Raw genomic sequence first — 24,974 nt, 5'->3', positions numbered from 1 at the left:
TTGTTGTGCAGGTAACATTCAGAATTCTTTCATTTTGCAAAACTAAAATTCTATGATCATCAAACAATGACTCCCCATTTTCCTCTCTCCCCTAACCATTCTACTTTCTATCTCTATGAATCTGACTACTTTAGATACCTCAGATAAGTGAAATCATATAGTATATCTTTTCGTGATTAGCTTATTTCATTTAGCATAATGTCCTCCAGTTTCATCCCTGTTTTAATATGTCAGAATTTTCTTGCTTTTTAAGGTTAATATTCCTTGTATGTATATACCACATTTTATTTATCCATTCATCATTAATGGATATTTGGGTTGCTTCCACATTTCAGCTATTGTCAATAACACTGCCATGAACATGGTTGTATAATTATCTGAGACCCTGTTGTCAATTCTTTAGTATAAGTACCAAGAAATGGAATTGCTGTTCTAGTGTTTGTACAAATTTCTCAGTTGGGATTCTCTCACCTGGGATTCTTCTCACTGAAAACAGTGCAGATTTGTACAGAAGTCATCTGATTCCAACCTCCTATTGGCACCTTTTTCCACCGATGCCTTAAGCTTATGACAATCTTCCTTTCTGAATCCCTGAACCAATAGGCTGAGTTTCTAAATTCAGGGTCACAGTCCAGGCAAAGCTTCATGACCCCCAGTTTTATACAAGAGCTTAGTTTTTGCTCCCGCCTTCCACGGGCCCAAGGCTTTGTCTCCTGTCCCAATGCAGGTGTTAAAACACAACTAAGTCCTCAGCCTAGGAGGCTGTATATCTGTTTACAACACCCCTGTCATGTGTTTGGCTTCAGTTCCAACTTGCTCCTTTTTCCTTGAGTTGTTCTTCATTTCTGACATTTGGGGATTTCCTTTCCTTGGTTCTGAGTTTGGTTATGCATTAAAAAAAAAAGTTCATCCAGCATTTTCATGTGTTTGCTGTATGTGTGTCCATTCAGGTCAGCTTGGCCTGTGGTGCCAATAGAGATTTATTTATTCATTCAATAATTTTTGAGCATTTATGGTCTGCACAATGATAAGCCCAAAATGACTAAACAGTAAATCTTCTGAACTCCTGAACGCCCATCTTTCTAGGGAAGATATTTAATCATAATACACAATATGCAAGATACAGATGTTGCTGTTCACTTGTGGCAATGGAGTCCATTTTTACCATGAACCCCAAACAGAAAGGTTCTCTCCCTGCCAAAGCTGCAGAATGAGCTCCTCCTAAGGTTGCACTGACATGGAGCAGCCAGGGCCAGAGCACAGAGATGATATACCAGAACTCTGAGCACTGAGGTTCCAGAGCAGTCCCAGAGCATCACAAACTAGCTGCCCTGCATCATTAAGTATTAATAAGCTGCTATTTGTGATGTGTATTGAAGGAAAGCCTAGGCTGTGTAGAGTTGGCATTGTTAATCAGTATTTAAATACACATGTAATAAGCTCATCTGCAAAGACTAAGAATTTTCTGCAAATAGGAATAAGGATAATGAGGCAAGGAGAAGTCTGTCCCTGAACAATCTGACATGGGAAAGGAACTGCACTGGATACACAGCAGAAGATCAGCAGGATTTGGAAAATATAAGAAAAGGGAAATGTGGAAAAGGGAAATGTGAACTATAACAGAAGAGATTGCTTCATTAGTATCATTGTTATTATTAACATTAACATTACCTACATTAGTTAAAGGTTTTCAACAATCCCTTATTGAGGAGTGATTAGTAGCTTATACCAGAGCATCATTATAAAGCATTTCTATTTTATTATATATAATTTTGCCTAAATTAGCGGAACAGTAAAATATGCATGATACTCATTTTACTTTCATTTTATTCACACACAATTTATGTTTCTGTGCTATATATACAGGCATACTTCATTCTGTCACATTTTGCTTTATTGTGCTTCACAGATATTGTGTTTTCCACAAATTGAAGGTTTGTGGCAACTGTGCATTGTCAGATGACGGTTAGCACTTTTTTTTAAAGCAATATTTTAAACTAAAGTATGTATACTGGGTTTTTTTGGATGGAATGCTATTGCACACTTAACAGACTACAGTACAGTGTAAGCATTATTATATGCACTGGGAAACCCAAAAATTCTTTGCTTTACTGAGATACCTGCTTTATTGCAGTAGTCTGGAACTGTATCTGCAGTATCTCTGAGGTATGCCTGTAACATTCTGAATTAAAAAGCACTTTTAGGTATTGTAGTAAGTAGATACTTGAACTAAGAGGGTCTTATCCAACTCTGAAGGCTAAGTGCTGATGCTCCGAGTGTGTAAAATCAGGAAAGAAGCCATTTCATACAACATTGTTCAACAAACTTGCTTCTAATACTAATAATTAGTATACATAATAATAATTCACACAGAAACCCAGTAAGTTGGATATCATCATTATCCCCTTTCTTCCAGAAGATTAAATAATTAGATTAAATAATTTGCTCAAGATTATACCAGTAAATGGAGGAAGAGATTTGGTCATAAATGAGTAAGACATTTTTTCCCTAAGATATTTTATCATCAATAGATGTGGAATTTTTTCAAATGCTTTTTTCTGCATTGATTGATTTGATCATGTGACTTTTCTTCTTTAGTTTGTTAATACTGTGGATTACATTCATCGATTTTTTTTACATTTTTTATTGATTCATAATCATTTTACAGTGTTGTGTCAAATTCCAGTGTTCAGCACAATTTTTCAGTCATTCATGGACATATACACACTCATTGTCACATTTTTTTCTCTGTGATTTATCATAACATTTTGTATATATTTCCCTGTGCTATACAGTGTAATCTTGTTTCTCTTTTCTACAATTTTGAAATCCCAGTCTATCCCTTCCCACCCTCTACCCCCCCCCCCCCCCCCGGTAACCACAAGTCTGTATTCTCTGTCCATGAGTCTATTTCTGTCCTGTATTTATGCTTTGTTTTTGTTTGTTTTTGTTTTTTAGATTCCACATATGAGCGATCTCATATGGTATTTTTCTTTCTCTTTCTGGCTTACTTCACTTAGAATGACATTCTCCAAGAGCATCCATGTTGCTGCAAATGGCGTTATGTTGTCGGTTTTTATGGCTGAGTAGTATTCCATTGTATAAATATACCACCTCTTCTTTATCCAGTCACCTGTTGATGGACATTTAGGCTGTTTCCATGTTTTGGCTATTGTAAATAGTGCTGCTATGAACATTGGAGTGCAGGTGTCATCCTGAAGTAGATTTCCTTCTGGATACAAGCCCAGGAGTGGGATTCCTGGGTCATGTGGTAAGTCTATTCCTAGTCTTTTGAGGAATCTCCACGCTGTTTTCCATAGTGGCTGCACCAAACTGCATTCCTACCAGCAGTGTAGGAGGGTTCCCCTTTCTCCACAGCCTCTCCAGCATTTGTCATTTTTGGATTTTTGAATGGTATATTTTTATATTGCAGAATTCTATTTGCTAATATTTTATCAAGGATTTTTAGATCTATATTCATGAAGGATATTGGTCTATAGTTTTCTTTTTTGTGCTTTTTCTCATTTTGTTATTAGGTTAACAATAGTTTTGTAAGATAAACTGGGAAGAATTCCCTCCTATTCTATCTTCTGGAAGAGATCATGTAAAATTGATGTTAATTTTTATTTAAATGTTTAGCACAATTCTCCAATGAAACCATCGGGGTCTAGAGATTTCTTTTTTTGGAATTAAATAATTATAAATTCAATTTTCTGAACAATTGTAAAGGAATTTAAATGATTTAATTTTGAGTGAGTTGTGATAGTTTTTTTTTTTCCTTTTTTGCGGAAGTGTCCCATTGTATCTAAGTTGTTAAATTTATGTATGTAGAGTTGTATTTCTTTGTTATATTTATTGAGGTTTTATAGTTTTTCATTTGTTTCAAGCATGATTATATTTTTTAAAGCACTTCTGTTATGGCTGCTTTAAAATTGTTGTCAAATTCAACAGCTCTGTCATCTTGGAGTTGGCATTGTCTTTTTTCATTTAGTTTGAGATTATCCTGATTTTGGGGATGATAGGTTACTTTCAATTCAAAGCTGGGCGTATCTGTATTATGCTATGAGACTCTGGATATTTAAACCTTCTGTGTTATCTGGCTTTCTTTGTCATTGCTGTGGCATGTGAAGTGGGGGGCACTGCCTCAATGCTGCTGGGCAGAGGTGGGAGTTCTGGCTCCCTACATGGTCTCCACTGACACCCTGGATGGGGCATGTGGTGGGTGGGCCTGATTATCGGCTGGTGAGGATGAATGTTCCTGACTTCTTATTTGGTATTCTCTGATCACTCCCTGAGGGGAGAACTGGGTTCCTCCTTATAGTCTTACGAGGGTGGAGGTCTAGGCTCCACTCCACCTTTGCTTGTGTGGATGGGGTCACAGTTTTATCTGTGGTGTTTGGCTGAAGTAGAGAGGCTATTATCCAAATGTTCTCTGTCTTGTTAAGCTGCCCCTCTCCTGGTCCTTTGGTTTGAGAAGGAAGGCTTTTATTGGGACTTTTTTTTGTCTGCATCTATTGGCATTTCAGGTTTGCCAGCTTCTCCAGTTCCAAGTCTGTGATATCTGAGACAAAAAACCCAGGGAACTCACCACTGTCTGGATCTTCAAGTCCCAGGGTCCCTAGTCTGTCTCCTTCCCTTCACTTTTCAGACTCTTCAAATGTTTGACTTATACATGTATATGATATATAAATATAATACTTACATAATATATTAATAATATATATTATTACTTATAAATACATTAATAAATATATTTACTAATATATATATTGCTGTTCTAGATTTTTTTAGTTGTAATTAGCAGGATAGCAGGAAGAACTGGAAAAATACATTGGTGGATAATTTTTTTTAAAAAGATTAAACTGGGTGTGCTATTTCCCTCTGATTATTAAAATACTGTATATGTTTATTAAATTCCTGATAATACAGAAAGGCTGAAGTTGAAAGTAGTAATCGGACTGGGTAAAACCGTGAAGTATGGTGAAGGAAGAATAACACAGTTTAGGCAGAGATATGGGATTAATAAAGCTTCTTTTCATCTCACTACAACTTTAGATATGTTCTGTCCACATTTTTCCCTGTAACTAAATTTTTCGATTTTAAAAAGAAAGATGAAAACAGATGGACTTTCCTTTAAGGAAACATGGGACATGTAGAATTGGATTTACAAAGTGAATAAATCAGGATGTGACTCTGGGTTTACTCTGATCACACAAAACTCAGGAACTCATGTGTTTCATAAAGTCAACTTGGAATATTTTCACTTGATAACTACTTTATAATTCTTGGCATAAATATAATTCATGTGAATAAGTACAGTAAACTCCTGTTTAGAAAGTGCTTGGCTATCATAGATTATATTATACTTGACTGTTGATCAAATCATTTCCCATATACACACTCCCTGAAATATGACTTGAATAAAACAACCTATGAAGCAAGTATTATTCTTGAATTCTGACACCACTGTTATAATAGGGTGCTACTGAATTATTAGCAAAAAATATTTTCAATGAGATGTCTAGTCCTGGATACAAAGTGCAGTGAGGCAATGACGTTTTCACATTAGCATCATCACACTGAGTGTTACTGTAACGGCATTCTCATGTCACACAACATTGGGGCCAAAATGAGTTTTCCCTAAAAGAGGACTACTTCATGAGGTAGCCCCAGCCATTTCACACCATTTCTCTCACGCTTCTGTTTCAGCAGACATTTCCCTATCATGTTTTATCTTCCTGCAAGAAATAACTACAACCCACAACATGAATTACAATTTTAACTATATTGAAAGTGGTTATTTAAAAACCAGAATGTATGTTTTTGATAGGCAAGTTTAAAGCGGGGAAGAGCAGACAGCCGAGTCATCAAAGGATAAAAATCTATACTAATCTTAAAAGCAAAACACAGCACAGAATTTCTTGTCTATTTTTCTACAAAAGAAGGCCATTGTACTTCCGTTCCTGGCCATGTCAGCAGTGATGGGTACCCCCACCCTCACCATTTTTCTTCCCCAAGCATTGATTGTTGACTTCCCCTGACACCCCATCACAACCCATTAGTACTGAAAACTGACAAGCCCAGCTGCAACAGCAAAAAGGCAAGTTTGAAAGAAAATATCTAAAGCACAAGCAAAGCTTAGCTATTAGGACCCACATCAGCCCCGGATGCAACAGCTCCCTCTCCTCACCCCCATGGCACCTTTGTGAAGGTCAGCAACATTAGCACATTTTCTTTAATCCAGACGCCAAGGTCTGGAGTAAATGAGTATCGCTTTATTTTCACTTTCATTTTCAAAGGAATTTGGGTGGCGAAATATGAAAACAGAGTTGGCTCAAGCACTTTTGCTGATAATACTAATATACATTATGCCTCTTTTCAGACCCAAGCATTTTGGATGTTAGTGGTATAGCAGTCCTGGACTCCTGGAGGCCACACATAAAACCCTGGCAGCTTCTTAAGAGTTTTTTCTTTTCTTTTTTTTACTCTGGCAGCGTTATATGGTGTCTGTGTCCCCAGAGTTACATTAATGGCAATAGCAAGCATTCCTTGTGATTGTACAGTTGATTGCCCACGGGAAAAAAGTGACAACTCCAGATTTCCCATAGACCTTGTATTTGCAGAGATACAAGTTCAAGCAAGGGCAGCCAACTTGTCAAAATCTTAAGAGCCAAGACACAAGTTGAATCTAACTTTGGTTAAAAGGCTTGATGCAAGTTTTGTATAGTCAAAGCTCAAGAGATGGGAGTAACTGAACAAATAGTGGCCATCATCCATGACGTGACAAAACTAGCAGCAGATGGTCACTGAGTCAAGGATAGGTAAAGGATCATACAAAAAACCTGAACTGGGCAGACGTTCATACATGTCCCACCTGTGGAGGGTGGCGAGGATGCAGTGACCAAGTGTGGACTAGCAATGATCATACAGCTGTTAAGACAGGCCTCGGGAACGGGGCACCTGAACACCGCAGCACCACTCTTGCCAGGTGTGGACAGTCTTAGGAGGAAAAACAAGAACAGATCCCTTAAGTGAGTCTTCTCATCTCCACAACTATCGAGCCCAGTAGTGCTTACGGAGGACCCACTTCCCCATCACTTCCTATCATGTTTTGTGTCTTACCAGTCTGCAGATGTATTTCTTGCTAGTCTGCACTCCTGCCAAGAGGTCTAGAAAGTCTGGAGGGTCACCCAGCCCTGAGGTCCTGTGGTTTGACCAGACCTGCTGGCCCGCTGCCCGGACAGCAGGTGGCCTATGAACTCTCCCAGGATGTTTCCCAGCAGCCCTCCAGGACCCCTGTCCACCTCACCTGCTCCGGCAGAGAAGGGCCCTCAGGGAATGCCAGCGTTCCTAGGCTCTGGGGCCTCCTTTACTCAGCTCTCCAGATCCTGCTTCATCCGACAGGTGTTTGCTGGGCTCCTCGGAGGGAGCTGCTCTGTGAGGCCCGTGCGAGCTGCAGGCAGGACGCACAGCCACTGCCGGCGCCTGTTCCAGCCAACAACCCGCGAAACCTAGAAGCTGCAGCTTCGTGTCCCCGTTCAGCTCTGACGCAGTCCCTTCCGTCTGCGGAAGGCTGTGAGGAGAACCGGCTTTACTCTCTGTCCTTGGTCCTCTAGTTACAGTCTTGAAGGTGAGAACAAAGTTCCGGAGATGCTTCCACGGCCAGGCTCTTGTCCAACCCCAGCACCTCAGGCCTCAGCCGGCTCTGCCTCGTTATGCGCCGTCGTTTCTGCGCACGCGCCGTCTCCTTCCGCGCGTTAGCTCCTTGTCTCCTACCGCGCAGTCTCCTACCGCGCAGTCTCCTACCGCGCAGTCTCCTACCGCGCAGTCTCCTTCCGCCCAATCTTCCGCGTCGTCGCGTTTCCTCGTCGTCCTTTTCCCGCGTCGTCGGCTTCTCGTGCTCTTTTCGCGCCACCTGTAGGTGTACTTGAACTCCCTGGGATCCTGGGATCACTGCTTCTTCCCCGACAAAGGTAGGCCTTTGGGTAGACCGCAGTCTAGATTTTTGGCTGAAAGCCTGTATGTAATTTTGACTAAAGACGCTTACTGATTTGGCTCCATCTTTGGGCACTTGGCCTTGAGCGCCAATTCTTCACGTAACCACATGTGACTTTGGTTTGCTGACTCCAGCTCTTTGCCCCTCCAGAGGATGACGTTGTTCTGGGGTGCTCTTGCGTTCAGGCCTTCTAGAAGTTATCCTGTGTATTATTTGGCCGAACCACACCTGTCCTGAAGTGTCGGAGTGTCTGGTCTCCCTGCCCTGCGTGGGGAGGAGGAGGATGGAGTCTTGTCTGTGGTTGCAGTGTGAGAACTGAGGGCAACACCCGGATTATGTGCAAGGGAGAAGTCTGATGGAGCTAGAATGCTGGGTACAGAATGGGCCATGAAAGAAAGGAGACCCTGACTGGGCGTCAGGAACTGGGGTGCAGCCCCAAAGAATGCTCAGAGAAGCAGGAAAGGTGGGTGTGAGATGTGACCAGGAAAGAGTTTGTGCGTGGGGCCTGGTCTGGATGAAATCCAGAGATGGGGTATCAGAGCCTCTGGCTGCTATTATATGTACTCTTGCCCTTATTTTCATGAGTCAGGCAGGTCTGTTTAAAGGCACTGTAGTATGACAGATATTGGCTCATCATCAATAAATATTTATTAAGCACCTCTGCCTGCAAGCCCCTGGGTCCTTACAAGGTTGGAGAGCTGAGGTTCAGAGAGGAATCCTGGACTGCAGATGGGGGATGCGTGGAGGGAGTGGAAGGTGTCCATAGAGACAGTGAATTTTCAGGGCCCTCTGATGAAAATTCCATGTTCTTATTGCAAAAAAGTATGTCCCAATGATGGAAACATAGAGAGGGGGACAGCAATGATCACATGCTTATTGCATGCTAGGCAGCAAACCTCTGTCTTGTGTATATGTGTATGTGTGTACACATATATACACACATATAACAATATTATACAATATCTAATATTGTATGTTGTATAATAATATCCTGACAGAATCATATGAAGCAGGTATTATTATTAATGCCTTCTTATTCATGAAGCAACTAAAGTTCTAAGACTTAATTTTTGTACATTTTACATCTAGTTCCTCCCAGGACCCTGTAATGATTCTTCCCTATTTAAGAAGCATCAAAACAAACTTTTACTAACAAAAATGCAAACTACAGATGATTAAAGTTGTCTTGCAATAAACAGACATCCCTGCTCTTCCACTTAATCAGGTCTGAGATATGCAAGACTGTCTTGAGGGAGAATTTCTAATTTATACTGGAGGTGTGAGGATATACCAGAAGAAACAATTATTTAAGTTTTTTAAAAAAATGGAAAGAATAACTCTAGTTTCCTTGGTTTGATTCTTTAGTGAAATATTTTGATAATGATCAAGAGATGCATTTAGAATAGTGGTTGAAATATCAGATCAAAAATTTTTGTTTTCACTCTTGGGTATGTTTTTCCAGGTCTTTACTGAAGGAGGAAAAAGAAGGGTGTTAAGAAATGGGCTGATATTATGAAAGTTTATGTATTTTGGTGTGTGCAAAAGCAGAAAAGAGCAGATTAGAAGAGGAAAGAAGAGAAATAAAAATAATTTTAAATAATAAACCAACAAAACCTGGTGTAGCATTTCCCTTAACTCTGAATTAATATTAGCCCTCCCTCTAAATGTGGCAAATGGAAGGCAAATGTATGATTAGTAGACCTGAGTGGGGGACCACATAGCAGGGCTTCTCTGCTTACCTGGGAGGGTGTCTTAACTTCTAGAAGCCATTATAACTGTAGGTGCTTTAGCTTGCAGTGTTTTTCTAAGTACTTACTTGGTAGACTCATGTGTGAGTCCTCATAAGCCTACCTAACAAAATATGAGGGAAACAGGCTGTCTTGAAATTTGAAATGCTGCAGAGATTGACTGGTACCGTCAGGTAGAAATGCGTAATCTGAGAAGCCAGTGTCATAATCAGATACAGAGACAGCGATGCCTAATTATTTGTGAAAAGCGTAGGCCCAAATCCTTCTAAATGCAACAGCTCTGGTCTGAGCATGCCGCATTGTTACTATGTCTTGTTTCTACCCAGCAGCCTACCTCAAACCTGAGTAAGTCACCATAAAAGTCACTTCTTAGCTAAGCAAGCCTGGTTTCGCAGCCGTTTGCTGCAGGCAGAGTTTGACTCCCCACCTGGAGCCGAGCATTCAGGTCCTGTTTGTCCTGTGAGGTCACAGTCCCCTGCGCGGTGCCAGGTGATTTTTCATTATGCAGTAAAACACTTCCCAGTAGGCTGTTTTCGTTAGAGTGACAGGAGAGTCTCTTGATTTGTTTTCATCATGTCATGCATCATAGACCTTGAAGGGACTCAACTGCTGCACGGTCATTGTAAAGCTCTTTTGTGATCATGAGCCTTGGCCCCACCTCTAGTTGCTGTCCTGCGACCCCGGACCCCACTCATCAGTTCCACACCATTCCACGTTTCCCCATGAGTGTCACTGCGTCCAGCCTCCTGGTTATCATGCTTCACCACTGCAGCAGTAATGAGAGCTACCCCTACTGAGCACCCACCCTATGCTGGATGGACAATGGATCAGTTGCTTTACGCATGCTATTAAATCCTGAAAGTAAAAATGTGAGGTGATGATGGCATAAAGGTCTAGGGCTGTGTCAAGGATGTCCTAGTGCATGGCAGAGCCAGGATTTGGATCCAGGGGTCTCCCAAGCCCTGCACTTAACCATCGCCCTCTACTGTCTTCTAAACATAAGGTGTTTATTGCTCCTTTTCTCAGAAGAGTACTCCATCTCCTCAACAATGCTTATAATCTACCTGCAGTCTGACTTATTTCCCTGTAATAATCTTTCTGAATACTTTAGCATTTCCGACTCCATAAACACTATTTAAAGCCTATTGCTTTCTCAATGAGAGTATGCAGTGGTGACTCTTTTAAATCAACTACATGGCATTAGTCTTTACCTCATTATAAGATACATCGTATGTTTGATTTGTGGTTTAGGAGACAAAATGGTAGCTGGTAAAATTTTCAAATGGCATATCAACTGCCATTTTCAGTAGATCTCAAAACAAGTTTGCACATGACCAGAGATTATGGACATATGTAATTATATTGAAGTTTACAGATCAAAAATCATTTATACCTGTGGTTAATTATATACAAATTTTTTATATATAAATATATTTAAGTATATATATTTATATCAATATAGACATATAGATGTCTCCATATATATATATAGATAATTTGGCCACTTATGTTTATATACATCTCTTCCCTCTACTCCTACAACCTTGATTGTAAATTACTTAAAGACTGAGCCCAGTTACAATTTGGATATGAAATACAATGAAGACAACATTTCAGCTTGTACAAGAGAGATATCCATTATAAACAGATATCAACAAGGACTCTTTTGAGGCTGGTTTATGCACTAAAATCAGGTATTTTGACTTGATTTGTGAAATAACTGTTTTTGCAAAGCTATAAGTAAATGCAGCCTTATTTTAAATGCACTGGAAGGAAAGACAAATGGCTAATTAACATATGAAAAATGTTCAAACTTATGAGTATCAAAGAAATGTAAATTAAAAGAACACTGAGACTTTTTTATCTTTCAAATTGGCAAGTTTAAAACAGTATTACACCCGGTTCGAGAGGAGGAACATGTGTTGGGAAAGCGCTTTGACAATATGTATATATATTTTTAAAATGTTCATATCTTTTGTCTCAGTAATCCTATTTCTAGGCCTCTATCCTAAGGAAATATTGAAATATTTATGATGCAACATTATGTATAGTAGGTACAAATTAAAAACAACACAATACCCATAATGGGGGAGTAGGGAAATTAGAGTAGATCTCTATGGTATATATGATATATAGACATTAATAATAGAACATTATTTATATATTTTACATATTTAATAAACATATTTTTGATAACTTTTATTGAGGTATATAACATAATAATTTCAGGTGTACACATAATAATTCAATATTTGTATATACTTCAAAATGATCACCACAGAAGTCTAGTCTGTCCATCACCCTACAAAGCTATAAAAAATATCTTTTCTTCTTGGGATGAAAACTTTTCAGAATTATTCTCTTGGCAACTTTCAAGTATGCACTACAATATTATTAACTATAGTCATCATGCTATATGTTACATCCCCATGACTTATTTATTTTATAACTAGAAGTTTGTACCTCTTAAACCCCTTCACCCATTTTGGCCACCCCTCTGGCAACTGCCATTCTGTTTTCTGTATCTATGAGTTTTGTTTTGTTTTAAACATTGTATTATAAATTTTATAAACATTTTAGATATATATACATATGTATATGAAAATGTCTATAATATATTAAATGAAAAAAGGCAAGATATAACCTTGTTTATTACATTAGTCCCACAATCTTATAAAGCAATATGTTTATAAATATGCACAGAAAAAGACTGGAAAGAAATGTATTAAAATGTTGACAGTGGTGAAAGGTTAGTGTTGATTTTTACTTTTATATTTTTTTGCATTTCCAAATATTTACAAGATAAGCCCATTTGTAGAAATCTCAAATACAACAATACAACAATGAAAAAGTGCATTGGGATGGACTTCAGGCAAGATGTCAAAGTTAGTAGATGCAGAAATTTCTCTTCTTTTCCACAAATACAGAAATTATGGACAACTTATACATGAAAGTTAGAACTGCATAGCTGTGCTAAGGGAAAGGAGGAAAACCTCCCAGGACCAGCAGGGAGCAGAGTCTAGAAGCAGTGAGGTTGGCTGAGGCTGGAAGCCTGCAGGAGGTGGGGATGAAGGGAGCGAATTTGGGATCAAGGATTTCACAGTGGGAGGGAATGGAAATGAGTGAGTTGTGAGTCTTGCTTGAGGCTCCTGTCATGAAGCCAGTGCTGGGAGTGTGCTTCCATGCCTGTGACTGGAAGCTGAGAACATTCCAACCAACCCATCTGGAGATTCAGCAGGTAACAAGCTGCTCACCTGCGGCAGAGGGCAGAAGTAAGGTACTTGCATTATTGGGTGGTGGACCAAGTTCTTTCCTGGCTTGGCATCAGGACATCATATACCCAGCAAGGGGAGGCTGTACCTTTGGGCTGTAGATCTCCCAGGAGTTAGGCTGAGGCATCCTACCACCATGGGGAGGGGAAAAGCCTCCTCTACCAGTTTGGAATAATTTTATCAGCAAGTAATTGTTCTCTAAGCCATAAATTCATTTATTATCTTTCTTAATAATAGGAGCTGAAGGCAGGCTGTTTCAGGATGGTCTAACAGCTAAAGGATGCCATCCCAGATCCAAAGTCTATCTTTCTCCTTTCTGCTGAGTTTTTTTCTGCCGAGTTTCTTACTTTATGGTTTTAGGATGGCTGCTGCAGCTCCAGATATCACAATTCCTGCCTTCCCAGAAATGCCCAACCAGAATTTCCATTATATGTTTTTAGGCAGAACTGGGTCATATGATCTCCCTTGGCTTCAAGGGAGACTGAAATTGCATGTGTGGCAGAGGGAAAGAAATAGTTACAACTGACTTAGACCAATCAAATCTGTTGGCTGGACACATTGCCACTAAAGAAAAAATTGGGTTTTATTAGCAAAGAAGCAGGGAGGGAATGGTTTTTAGGTAGTCAACTCCCATGACGTATGAATTGTCAATCAAAATTGGAAGAACTCATACCTGGAAAACTAAATAATAGAGGAGTCTGAAAATTACTATAAAATAAATGTATTTATAATTTCTAGTAAGGTAAAACAACTACAAAACATGAATTAAATAGGCAGTTACATTAAGTATAGATGAATGTAAGTAAAAATGAGTCAGAAATCTTGGAAATGAAAAGTATACTCATTTTGAGATAAAAAAAGCAACTCCTGTAAATGAAATATTGAGCTGGATATAGTTGAAGAAACTGAGATGGGAGCCAGCACTTTGCAAGTCACCTGGAATGCAGCATTGAGAGATTTTAAAAGGGTGAAATATGAAAAGAAATTTAAGAGGGACATGGAGGTTAAGTTGGGAAATCGTAAGTTGTAACTAATAGATATTCTTTAAAGAGTATAGCAAGAATGGGAGAAAACCAATATTTGATGAAGTAATGGCTAAGACTTTTCTAGAATTAAAGGTAAATAAAATGATAAATACTGGAGAGGATGTGAAGAAAAGGGAACCCTCCTACACTGTTGGTAGGAATGTTATTTGGTACAGCCATTATGGAAAACAGTATGGAGATTCCTCAAAAAACTAAAAATAGACCTACCCTATGATCCAACAATCCCACTTCTGGACATAAATCCAGAGGAAACTCTAACTTAAAAAGACACATTCACCCCAATGTTCATAGCAGCACTATTTACAATAGCGAAGACATGGAAGCAACCTAAATGTCCATCGACAGATGACTGGATAAAGAAGATGTGGGGATGTATGTTTGTATGTATGTGTGTATATATATATGATGCAGTATTACTCAGCCATAAAAAAGAATGAAATAACACCATTTGCAGCAACATGAATGGATCTAGAGATTATTATACCAAGTGAAGTAAGTCAGAGAGAAAGGAAATACCATATGATGTCATTTATTTATGGAATCTTAAAAAAGGACACAAATGAACTATTTAAGAAACAGAAACAGACCCAGGCATAGAAAACAAACTTATGGTTACCAAAGAGGAAAGGGAGGAGGAATTTGGTATTAGCAAATATAAATTACTACACACAAAATAGGTAAACAACTTGGGCCTACTGTATGACACAGGGAACTATATTCACTACTTTGTAGTGGCCTTTAATTAAAAAGAATATGAAAAAAATATATTTATATAACTGAATCACTATGCTATACACTAGAAACTAAAACAACATTGTAAATCAACTATAGTTCAGTTAAAAAAAAAAGAATTAAAGGTAGACACGAATCCTGGGATGAAAAGGGCATTGTAGTTGTTAAGCAGAGCAAAAAAGACCCCCTCACACCTAGGTAACCTTAGTGAAACTACAGGGTGGCAAGAATAAAGAAATACATTGTAAGGTATCTGAGAGAAATACCGATTACTTAAAAGGAGCAGCAGTCAGACTGACAGAAGATTTTTCATCAGCAACATGAGATACCAGATGATAGAATAATATCTTAAAAGTACTGAGAGAAAACAACTGCCACACTAGATTTCTACACCTGGCTAAATTATCTTTTCAGATTAGGTGTAAAAAGCAAAAACAAAAGCAAACACAAGCAAAACAAATTAGAAAAGCTAAAACTGTAAAACTAGAAGAAAAAATAGGAGAAAATCTTTTTGACCTTAGGAAAGACAAAATTGCTCAGATAGGACACAAATAAACATGAACATAAAGGAAAAAAATGATAAATTGAACTTTATCAAAATTAAAAACTTTTGTTCTCCAAAAGATATCATGAAGAAAGAGAAAAGCTAGAGAATGGAATATTTGCTTCACATATATCTGACAAAGGGCTTGTATCCAGAATATATAAAGAACTCTTACAATTCAATAATAAAAAGACAAACAACCCAGTACAAAATTTAAAAAAAATTGAAGAAACACTTTTCAAAAGAAGATAAATGAATGGCCAGTGAACACATGAAAAAATGCTTAATATGGTTAACCCTCAGGAAAATGCAAAAACAAGCAAAACAAAAAACTACAATAAGAAACCACTCTTTACTTACAGAAGTGCTAAAATTAAAAAGACTGACAAAACCAACTGTTGTCAAGGATGTAGAGCAAGTAGAAGTCTTATGAACTGCTTTTGAGGTACAAACACTTGGAAAATCTGTGTGGCAATTTCTTAACAAAGCTACACATCAACTTACCATATGATCCAGGCATTCCACTCTTAGGTATTTACACCAAGGAATTGAAAACATGTATACATACTAAAATTTATGCAAAAGTATTCATAGTAGCTTTAATCACAATAGCCCAAACCTGGAAATAACCCCCAAATATCCATCAATTGGTAAATAGATAAACAATATGTAGTATATTCAACATGTGGAGGACTGCTCAGCAGTAAGAAGGAACAAACTGTGGAAGCATACAGTAGCTTGGATACATCTTTAAATCATGCTGAATGAAAGAAGTCAGATACAAAAGAGTATGAACTGTATTTTTACATTTATATAAACTGTAAAATAATCGATAGTGACATAAAGCAGATCTGTGGTTGCCTGGAGCTGGGGCAGAGGGAGCAGTGGACTGCAGATGGGCACAAAGAATCTTTTAGGGGTGATGGAAATGTCTGTTTCTTGATTGTAGTGGGAGTGTTATGAGTATCTACATCTACTGAAACTCATCTAAATGCATGCAGTTTGTTGTATGCAAATTATTCCTAAAAAATGTAATAAGGAAAAAAATAACATTTTCAGACACAAAGACAAAGAGAATTTAAATTTGAAGTCTTGAGTAAAAAAACTTGTAAAATACTTTAGATGAAAGGAAACAAATGAACTCAAAAGGGAAGAACATATTGTACGAAATTTAACGCTTCATTGAATAAAAATTCTTTGAGGGTTTCATAATAAATCTCTGTCTAAGATGACCAACTTGTAAAACTCGGTAGTTCTAACTTAAAACATTTTTAGTGTAAAAATTTCAAGTACACAGAAATAGAAATATTGGTATAAAGAAATCCCACATATCAGGGGATTGCTTGCTGAATTAGGAATTTCCTGTATGTGTTAATTATTACATACCATTCTTTGTTTTAAAAAGGTCATTTCCTTTATGTTCTCTTAAAATGAATCAGATGAAAAGTCATCATTTTGCATATTTACAATATTTAAGAGATGAGAAAGATAATTAAAAGATGAATGCATAAGTATTGTCCACAAGACATAAAATCATATTACAAATATCTTGTGATTGCAAAAGACCTCCCAAATGAGTGTGCCCTTCAAATAAATTTTTCTTGGACACTGACTTTATTTTTCAAATGTATATTTCACAACTTAAGGTCTTATGTCGATTAACTCAAATTCTGTGTTTATTGAGCAACTTCCATTTGCCAGGCACAGACCTCAATAGATTTAGAAAACAACAAATTTGAATAAGGCTTGGTCTTGGCCCTATAGGGGATTATATTTCTGCAAGAGCTCTGCTCTATCACTGTAGATTTCCTGCTGTACTGATACAGGGATGGGGTGAATATTGTTCCTCTTCATTCAGTTAAAGTTAATGCAGACGTTGTAAAGTCTCTTGATTTGGCTCACACCTAAGATATGCACCTGTTAGCTTGAACTCAGGCTGGACTCCTAAAACCCATTTACTAAAACATCCTTTTGTTTGAAGAGAGTTGGAGGAGGGACAAGTAAACAGTATTCTATCATTCCTGGCACACACTGTCTCATTCCTGAAAATTTATGAGTAAACGCACAACACCTCGTGGGTGAGCAATGGTTATCCTTACAGCAATTTGTAATAAAATAATGTCATACATCACCAGGGACTGGCCAGCACCCCAAATAAAATATCTGTGGTTTCAAACTACAAATGTCTCACGTGCAAAGATGTGTCATGTGTTATGTTTTAATACAGAATGTTAGAACCGTAAGGAAAGCAGGAGGAAAAAAAAGTTTTATCACTTCCAGTCTGTGATATTCGCTGTAAATTGGTAATAAACACACCTAAGTTACTTCATTATAATGTGATAGATTGTAACAGCAACTCTGAAGGTCCATTATATAAATCATTTAAATAGGGATTCAGACAATTTGAAAAATTCCCATTAATTATCAGAAAGTCAGTAACAATAACACCAGTGAAGTTCAGTTTAGCCTGTATTTGTGAATATAGATACTTTAAAATGCAGATTATGACCCAGTGGAGCAGAGTAGCTCATTAGTCATGTACAATCTTTTTATTGGATGGGATGAGAATTTTGATGGGATGAGAATTGTTGGACTAATAGATTATAATTGATCTTTTACAATGAAGAGGCTGCAGTATCTTTAGCTCAGAATATTGCCTGAGATTGTTTATGGTCTATCCATCTTTTCAGAAAAGCCCTGAGTTTATCACAAGATGAACGCTTTTGGAGTGCTGAGCACTGTAAAGAGGGATACAAAAGACAAAATATTTTGTCCTTTGCCTGGAAGGTGATGGGAGGACCCCAACTTTTGTCCAGCTTATGGGATACCGTTAAAACAAACCAGGAATGATACCTAGCACAGTCGCAATACTGATAAGGGGTTTACAACTAAGTGATCCCTTTTTACTGTAGCAGTCTGTTTTCTGCTTCGAAGAGTCGGTGTCCCCAACTGTGCCAGGGATGCTCACTGTTACTCATATGTTTTCTTCTGAGAATGTGAGACTGTTTACTTCATTTCAGCTCTCCACCCTCCTCCCGGCTCTGGTTTATTCCGTTATTACTGAAAAGGATGCCCTCCTTATCCTCTAGAATCTGAGTATCTTTGAGGGCAAGGATCATGTATTACTCACAGGTATCCATGCATGGTGCTTAATTCAGCAATCTATGCAAAGTGGCACTGAATTAATAGTATTAAACATGCATATGCACACACATGATAAGGAAAGGCAGACTGCTGAAATCTGGAATCTGAATGAATTGGATAGAATCTGGGGATCCTTGCCTTGCTTAATATATTCTGCTTTCCTTCTCAGAGGCCAGCCTGGGTGCTGGAATTGTCCAGTCTGAGACTGGACTATCTCCTCTTCATCACCTCCAAGCCACCTGTCTAGCTATGTCTCCCACCACTGTCCTCCCTCCACTCCAGTCATCCTGGACTGCTCAGGGGCCTCAGCCTTGCTCTGTTTTGGCTCACTAGATGCCTCTAGTTGTGTTGCTGCCCAGGCTGTGCTTGTTGAGGTTCTGCTCATCCTGCAAGGGCCATTTTGATTGTCACTCAGAATGTTGGTTGACATGACCTGATCTCCCCTTGTTTGTGATCTCGCCTTCCTGTGAACACTTATGAACTCTGACATGCTTCATGGTTCATATCATTCATTTGTCTATTCATGCATTCAGCAGGTAGATAGCTACTGACTGCCTACTCTGGGCCAGACACTCCCTAGGCTCTGGAGGAGAACATGGGATCCCACCTTGCAGCCCCCTCTCCATCACTCTGGTCATCTTTCTGTTGATTCCAAGGAGATTCAGTCCCGGGGTTGCTCTTGCCTCCTAGTTCTGAACTTTCACTGTGATAATCCTTGGCGTGGTCTATTGATAGCCAACTTGCTGTATATTTGGTGGATTCTTTCCATTTAAAAATTCATGTCCTTCATTTTAGGGAAATTTTCTTGAATGATTTCATTGGAATTCATCCCTTCTCCACACCATTTCCCTCCCTGTTTTCTTTTTCCAGAATTCCTATTGTTTAGATATTGACCTTCTGTACTGATTCCCATTTTTCTTTTTTTTTCTTGCCTCTTTTCTGTCTCTTTGTTCTTTTGCTGTATTTTCTTGGTTTTGTTTATCAATCCTCTATGAGTATTTTGTTTCTGTCATGATTTTATTTATTTTTATTGTGGTAAAATATACATAACATAACATTTAGCATTTCCACCATTTTAAGTATACACTGAGTTCAGTGGCATTACGTACACTTTAGTGTTGTGCAACCATTGCTACTGTCTATTTCCAGAACTTTTTCATCATCCCAAACAGAAACTCTCTACCTGTTAAACGTGATTAACTCATTTCCCTCTCCCAGCCCGTTCTACTTCCTGTCTCTATGAATTTGCCTATTATAGGTACTTCATATAAGTGAAATTATATAATATTTGTCCTTTATTGTCTAGCTTATTTCACTTAGCATAACATTTTCAAGGTTCATTCATGTTGCAGAATGTCATACTTTTATTCTTTTTTAATGACTGAATAATATTCCATTGTAGATATATGCTACATTTATCCATTCATCTGTTGATGACCATTTGGGTTGTTTCTTCCTATTGGCTATTGTAAATAATGCTGCTGTGAACATGGTGTACAATTATCTGTTTGAATCCTGCTTTCAGTTCTTCTGAGTATGTACCTAGGAATGAAATTGCTGAATCATATGGTAATTCTGTACTTCACTTTTTGAGGAATCATCAGACTTTCCCACAGTGGTTGAACTATTTTGCATTCCCACCAGCAATGCATGAAGTTTCTAATTTCTCCATCTCCTCACCAACACTTGTTATTTTCCACTTAAAAAAAAAGCCATTCTATTGGGTGTGAAGTAGTATCTTGTGATTTTGATTTGCATTTCCCTAATGACTAATGATGTTGAGCATCTTTTCATGTACATATTGGCCAATTTTTTATCTTTGGAGAAATGTCAAGTCCTTTGCCCATTTTTGAATTAAATTGTTTTATTGCTCCTGAGTTTTAGGAGTCATTTATATATACTGGATGTTAATCCCTTATCAGATATATGATTAGCAAATATTTTCTCCTATTCTGTGAGTTGCCTTTTTTCTCTCTGTGTAGTACTCTTTGATGAACAAAAGTTTTTAATTTTGATTAAGTCTAATTTATTTTTTCTTTTGTTGCCTGTGCTGTTGGTGTCATATCCAAGAAATCATTGTCAAATCCAGTACTATGAAGATTTTCCCAATGGTTTCTTCTAAAGGTTTTACAATTTTTGTAAAGCTCGTAAATTTAGGTTTTTGATCTATTTTGAGTAAATTTTACACATGATTTTAGGTAAGGGTCCAACTTAATGCTTTTGCGTGTGGATAACCAGTTTTCCCGGCACCATTTGTTGAGAGTATATACATCATTCATTGTAGCCTTACAACCTTGGTTTAGGCATTATCCCCTTCTTATAGATAGGGAAACTGCAGGCCAGAGTGATTAAATGACTAGTCCAAAGTTACACACCTAGTCAGTGGCAAAGTCAAGGATTCATACCCAGTCTGGCTTTAGGGTCTGTGTTCCTAACCACTATAGCCAGTTCATTCTCTCCTGCCATGGACAAGGAGGGCACTGATGCTAGACCCAGAAAGAATAAGAAAAATCTAGAGTCACTGAAAATATGCTGAGTGTCAGCTGAGTGCTGAGTATGTAACATACATTTTTCTTTTTCAGTATTTCAAATATCTTTGAAAAATTTTAGATAAATAAGAAGGTTGCAACAATGGTACAAAGAATTTCTGTATATTGTTCACAACACAAAGTCACCAAATGCTAACATTTTACCACGCTTCTCTCTCTCTCTCTTTTCCTATGTCTCTACCTGTCTCTCTGTCTATGTCTCTAATGCACACATACGTATTTTTTTCTTAAACACTTGATATTAAGTTGCAGATATGATGCCCCTTTAAATATTTCATTGTCTGTTTTCCTAAAACAAGATCACACACACAATGACCCAAATAAGAAAATTAACACTGATTCCCTGGTATTATCTACACTGTAGGTCTCACTCAGAGTTTTCAGTTGTACAACTAATACTCTGTTTTTGGTCCAGGATCATATATTGCATGTCGTTTTCATGCCTCTGGTTTCCTTTGAGCAGCAAAAGATCCTCATTCTTGGTTTTCTTTCATGACTGTATTAGTTTCCCTCTCTGCTGCAACAGTTTATCACAAAATTAGTGGCTTTAACAACACAGGTGTGTTATCTTACAGTTGTGTAGGTCAGGAGTTTGACATGGTCTCACTGGGATAAAAATAAGGTGTCATCAGGGCTGCATTCCTCTCTGGAGGCTCTAAGGGATAACTTGTTTTCTTGCCTTTTCCAGCTTCTAGATGACTCCTTTGTTCCTTGATAAGTGGCGCCGTCCTCCATCTTCAAAGCTAGCAATGGCCAGTTAGGTTGAGTCCCTCTCAAATGGCTGCATTTCTCTGATGCTTCTTTCATTGTCACATTGTACCACAGCTGGGGGTGGGGGCAGTCTCTGCTTTCAGGCACCATGTCATTAGACTGGGCTGACCCAGATAATCCAGGATCCTTTGCCATGCAGGGGGACTTACTCACATTTTCCAGGTATTTGGTGGCTTCAGGGTGGATGGTGAGCATTTTTATGTCTACGTCTATAACTTTGACATTTTTGAAGGGTACAGGCCAGCCAGTTGTTTTGTAGTCTCTCTCTTGTTTGGGTTTGTCTTGTGTTTCTACATGACGACTCAGGTTATGAGACTTCGACAGGCAGCCATGCTGTTGTGTTCTTCTCAGTCCTGTTTATTGGGAGGCATGTGAAGTAGATCTATCCCATTACTGGTGATTCTAGAGCTGTTGATGCCTTCACCAGGTTGGTGTCTGCTTGTTTCTTCTCTGTAAAGTCACTGTTTCCCCCTTTGTATTGAATAAGTATCTCCTGGGCAGATTCCTTGAGACTATGGAAATATCCTGTTTCTTGTCATACTTTCCCACAGCTAACAGCTGTAACATGTGTAGTGGGACCCCAACATGGAAGAGTCCCAGGGCACTTTTACTGACCTTTCTGGAAGGTGGTTGGCAAGATGCACATTAGTTCTTAGAAAAAAATTAGAAAGGTTGATGGACTTCATTTGATGTAATGCTGGATAAAATTTGATCCATTTATTTTGGGGAAAAAAACCCTCACAGTGACAGGTTCTGGAACAGAACAGTGGAAATGAAGTCATCCTCAAAACTGCTGACTCAGAGGAGGGTCCTTCTCATGGAAAAGCAAGTGGCACTTCACCCAAGGCCCTGCCTAGGGATTCTTCCACTGCTGACCGCAGGCCCCCAGGCAGGGCTGGATTATACAGGAGCCCTGTTAGAAAGCAGCCCTTCTGCTGCTTTTGATAATGAAACCTCTCTGGAAGGGGGCCAACACGGGCTGGGGTTAGATTGGGCTTCCCACCCCAGCGGGCTGATGCCCCAAAGCCCCAGTGAATTTGTATTAGGTCCCTTGTTGTCTTTTCCCACTGAGCTCTCTTAACTACTCTCAGCCAAAGAGACATGACACGTAATAGAGTCACTTGGAGGGGCTTCCAAGAACCCAAGGCCCAAGCCAGCCTGGTTCCAGCTAATGCTGTATGGTGATGCCTCTAAGGCAGGCTTGCTTTTCTGCGGAGAAGGGATTGCCGTCTCCGGGGTCGCCCGCAGGACTGGCCTTGAGCGCCCTGCAGCCCCTTTTAAGAAAAAGAAATTTATTACTTCTGCTTTCTTCTGGTTCTGTTCTCTTGACGCTGACCTTAATCAGTAACTCATCACACGAACAGGGATAATTAGAAACAGGTGATTCTGGGATTGCTCCTGGAGAGTTCCAACTGCTGGGCTGTGGGTTTTCTGTTTCCCACGTGAGACTGGGAATCAGGAGCTCCAGGATTCTCTCATCGCTAATTCTGTGCGGAGGGTTAAGTCCTCTTACTGAGCTTTAACTTTCCCACCAGGGAATAGTATTTTATTTCCTTGTAGAAATATAGTAGTGCATCAGGATTAATATGTTTGCGATGTTCTCTGAGTGGCCCAGAGCAAGGGGCTACTGTGTAAACCCAGCAGCACGGTGTCTGCAGAACAGATGGCTACAGTGTTAGCAGTGCAGCCTCATGCTGGAGACACCCGATGTCTGCTTTTGATTCTGTGTGCTGGTAAACCCTGGGTCTCTATACACTGGAAGACAAAACTGACTGGATAGTACCTGAACTTGATTAAAAGAAACACATCAAAACACAAAGGTGATGGACTCATTTCTAGCTGACTTTTACAAGTGATTTCCTAAGATGAAGTGGATATTCCCAGAAGTAACAAGAAACCTGAGGCTAACACAGAGTATCGTGCAGGCAAGCGCTGGGTATCATTTAGAGGACATTCGAGAATAGTTTGAGTGCCTCGGGCTCTAGTGTATTCAAAGTTCTCTTAATTTTCTAGAGAAGCAAATGGCACAGCATTTCTTAATAACATTCTCCATTACCTTGAGAGTTCTTTGCAAGAGCTTCATACCTTTGTATAACCTGGGTTCAGTTCAGTTCATGGCCCGTAAGTGTTTTAAACACCTTTGAATAAATATCCACGAGATCACAATTCTTCCTCTAGGTAAACTCTTATTTATCAACCTTAATGTCTCCTCTTGCAAATTACATCCTTGTTTTTCTTCTTGGAAATTGAGTAGAGCAATTCACAGTTACTCAATGTACAGGGTAGTTCTGGTATAGCTTCTCTGCCCACAGTCTTTCCTGCTCTAAAAGGCCACGTCCCAGTAGAATTGGCCACTTCTCCTGGCCTTGGATGATCTAGCAGAGGTAGTAGGCTCCTGGCTCCATGCTGTCTGGGGACTTAGGTCTTGTATGGCTTGGCTCTTTCCTGTAATTCGAAATTATGAAAATGAGAGAGACTGCCGCCGGTGTGCAGGCCACGTAGACTTAGTGTCTGGACTGGCTGTCTTGGGGCCCTGGCAGGCTGATGGATGCATGCAGGAAGTGGTCTGCAGGGAGAGGAGAAGGGAGCAGGCAGACTGGAAGTGGATGAATGCCATGTGGCCCCTGAAAGGTGAGAGAGTGGCCTTGTTCCTGATACCATGAATCCAAGTGTACATGGTCTCTTGGCTTCTGAGAGTTGTTTCTATATCCTTACTTTAAATTCTCTCCCTTTTACTTGAGCTTACTTCGGTGAAAATCACTCTTGAGAATACTCTTACCGTATTCTACTGTCTCTTTCTAAAGTGTAAATGAATGCTCATCTTAGTCCCTTTAATGAAAAACTATATAAGCTCATGGTCACTGGTTTGAATTTAAGTAATCACTTCCTAAAACTTTCAGATATTTTTTTGTTCCTTTACTGTAGCATCTCCAGCGTTCTCATTCTTTGTCTCTAATTGGATATCCTGAACAGAACATGATGCTTCTAATAAAAGTCTGACATGTGCTGTTTAGAGTGAGAAGAGAACCTCAAAATCCCAATGCATTTATGTCTTAGTTATGTTACTGTCTTAGCAGCTCTGGCTGCTCTAACAGATACTGTAGGCTCAGTACTTAAACAACCAACATTTTTTTCTCAAAGTTCTGGAGGCTGGGAAGTCCAAGGTCAAGGT

General features: G+C 39.0%; 1 long non-coding RNA gene across 2 annotated transcripts in view; it reads right to left on the bottom strand.

Annotated features, from left to right (window-relative positions):
• Positions 1-7,732, bottom strand: part of LOC140697773 (uncharacterized) — a 106,940-nt gene extending 99,208 nt beyond the window's left edge. For both annotated transcript variants that reach the window (XR_012075098.1, XR_012075099.1), the window contains exon 1: positions 7,310-7,732. This is a non-coding gene — a long non-coding RNA (uncharacterized lncRNA). The remainder of the gene's footprint in view (positions 1-7,309) is intronic.
• Positions 7,733-24,974: the final 17,242 nt, after the last annotated feature.

Source organism: Vicugna pacos, chromosome 8 (assembly GCF_048564905.1).
Source record: "Vicugna pacos chromosome 8, VicPac4, whole genome shotgun sequence".
Classification (NCBI taxonomy): Eukaryota; Metazoa; Chordata; class Mammalia; order Artiodactyla; family Camelidae; genus Vicugna; species Vicugna pacos.
Note: the sequence above shows the minus strand (reverse complement) of the source record. Positions and strands in the feature narration are given on the sequence as shown.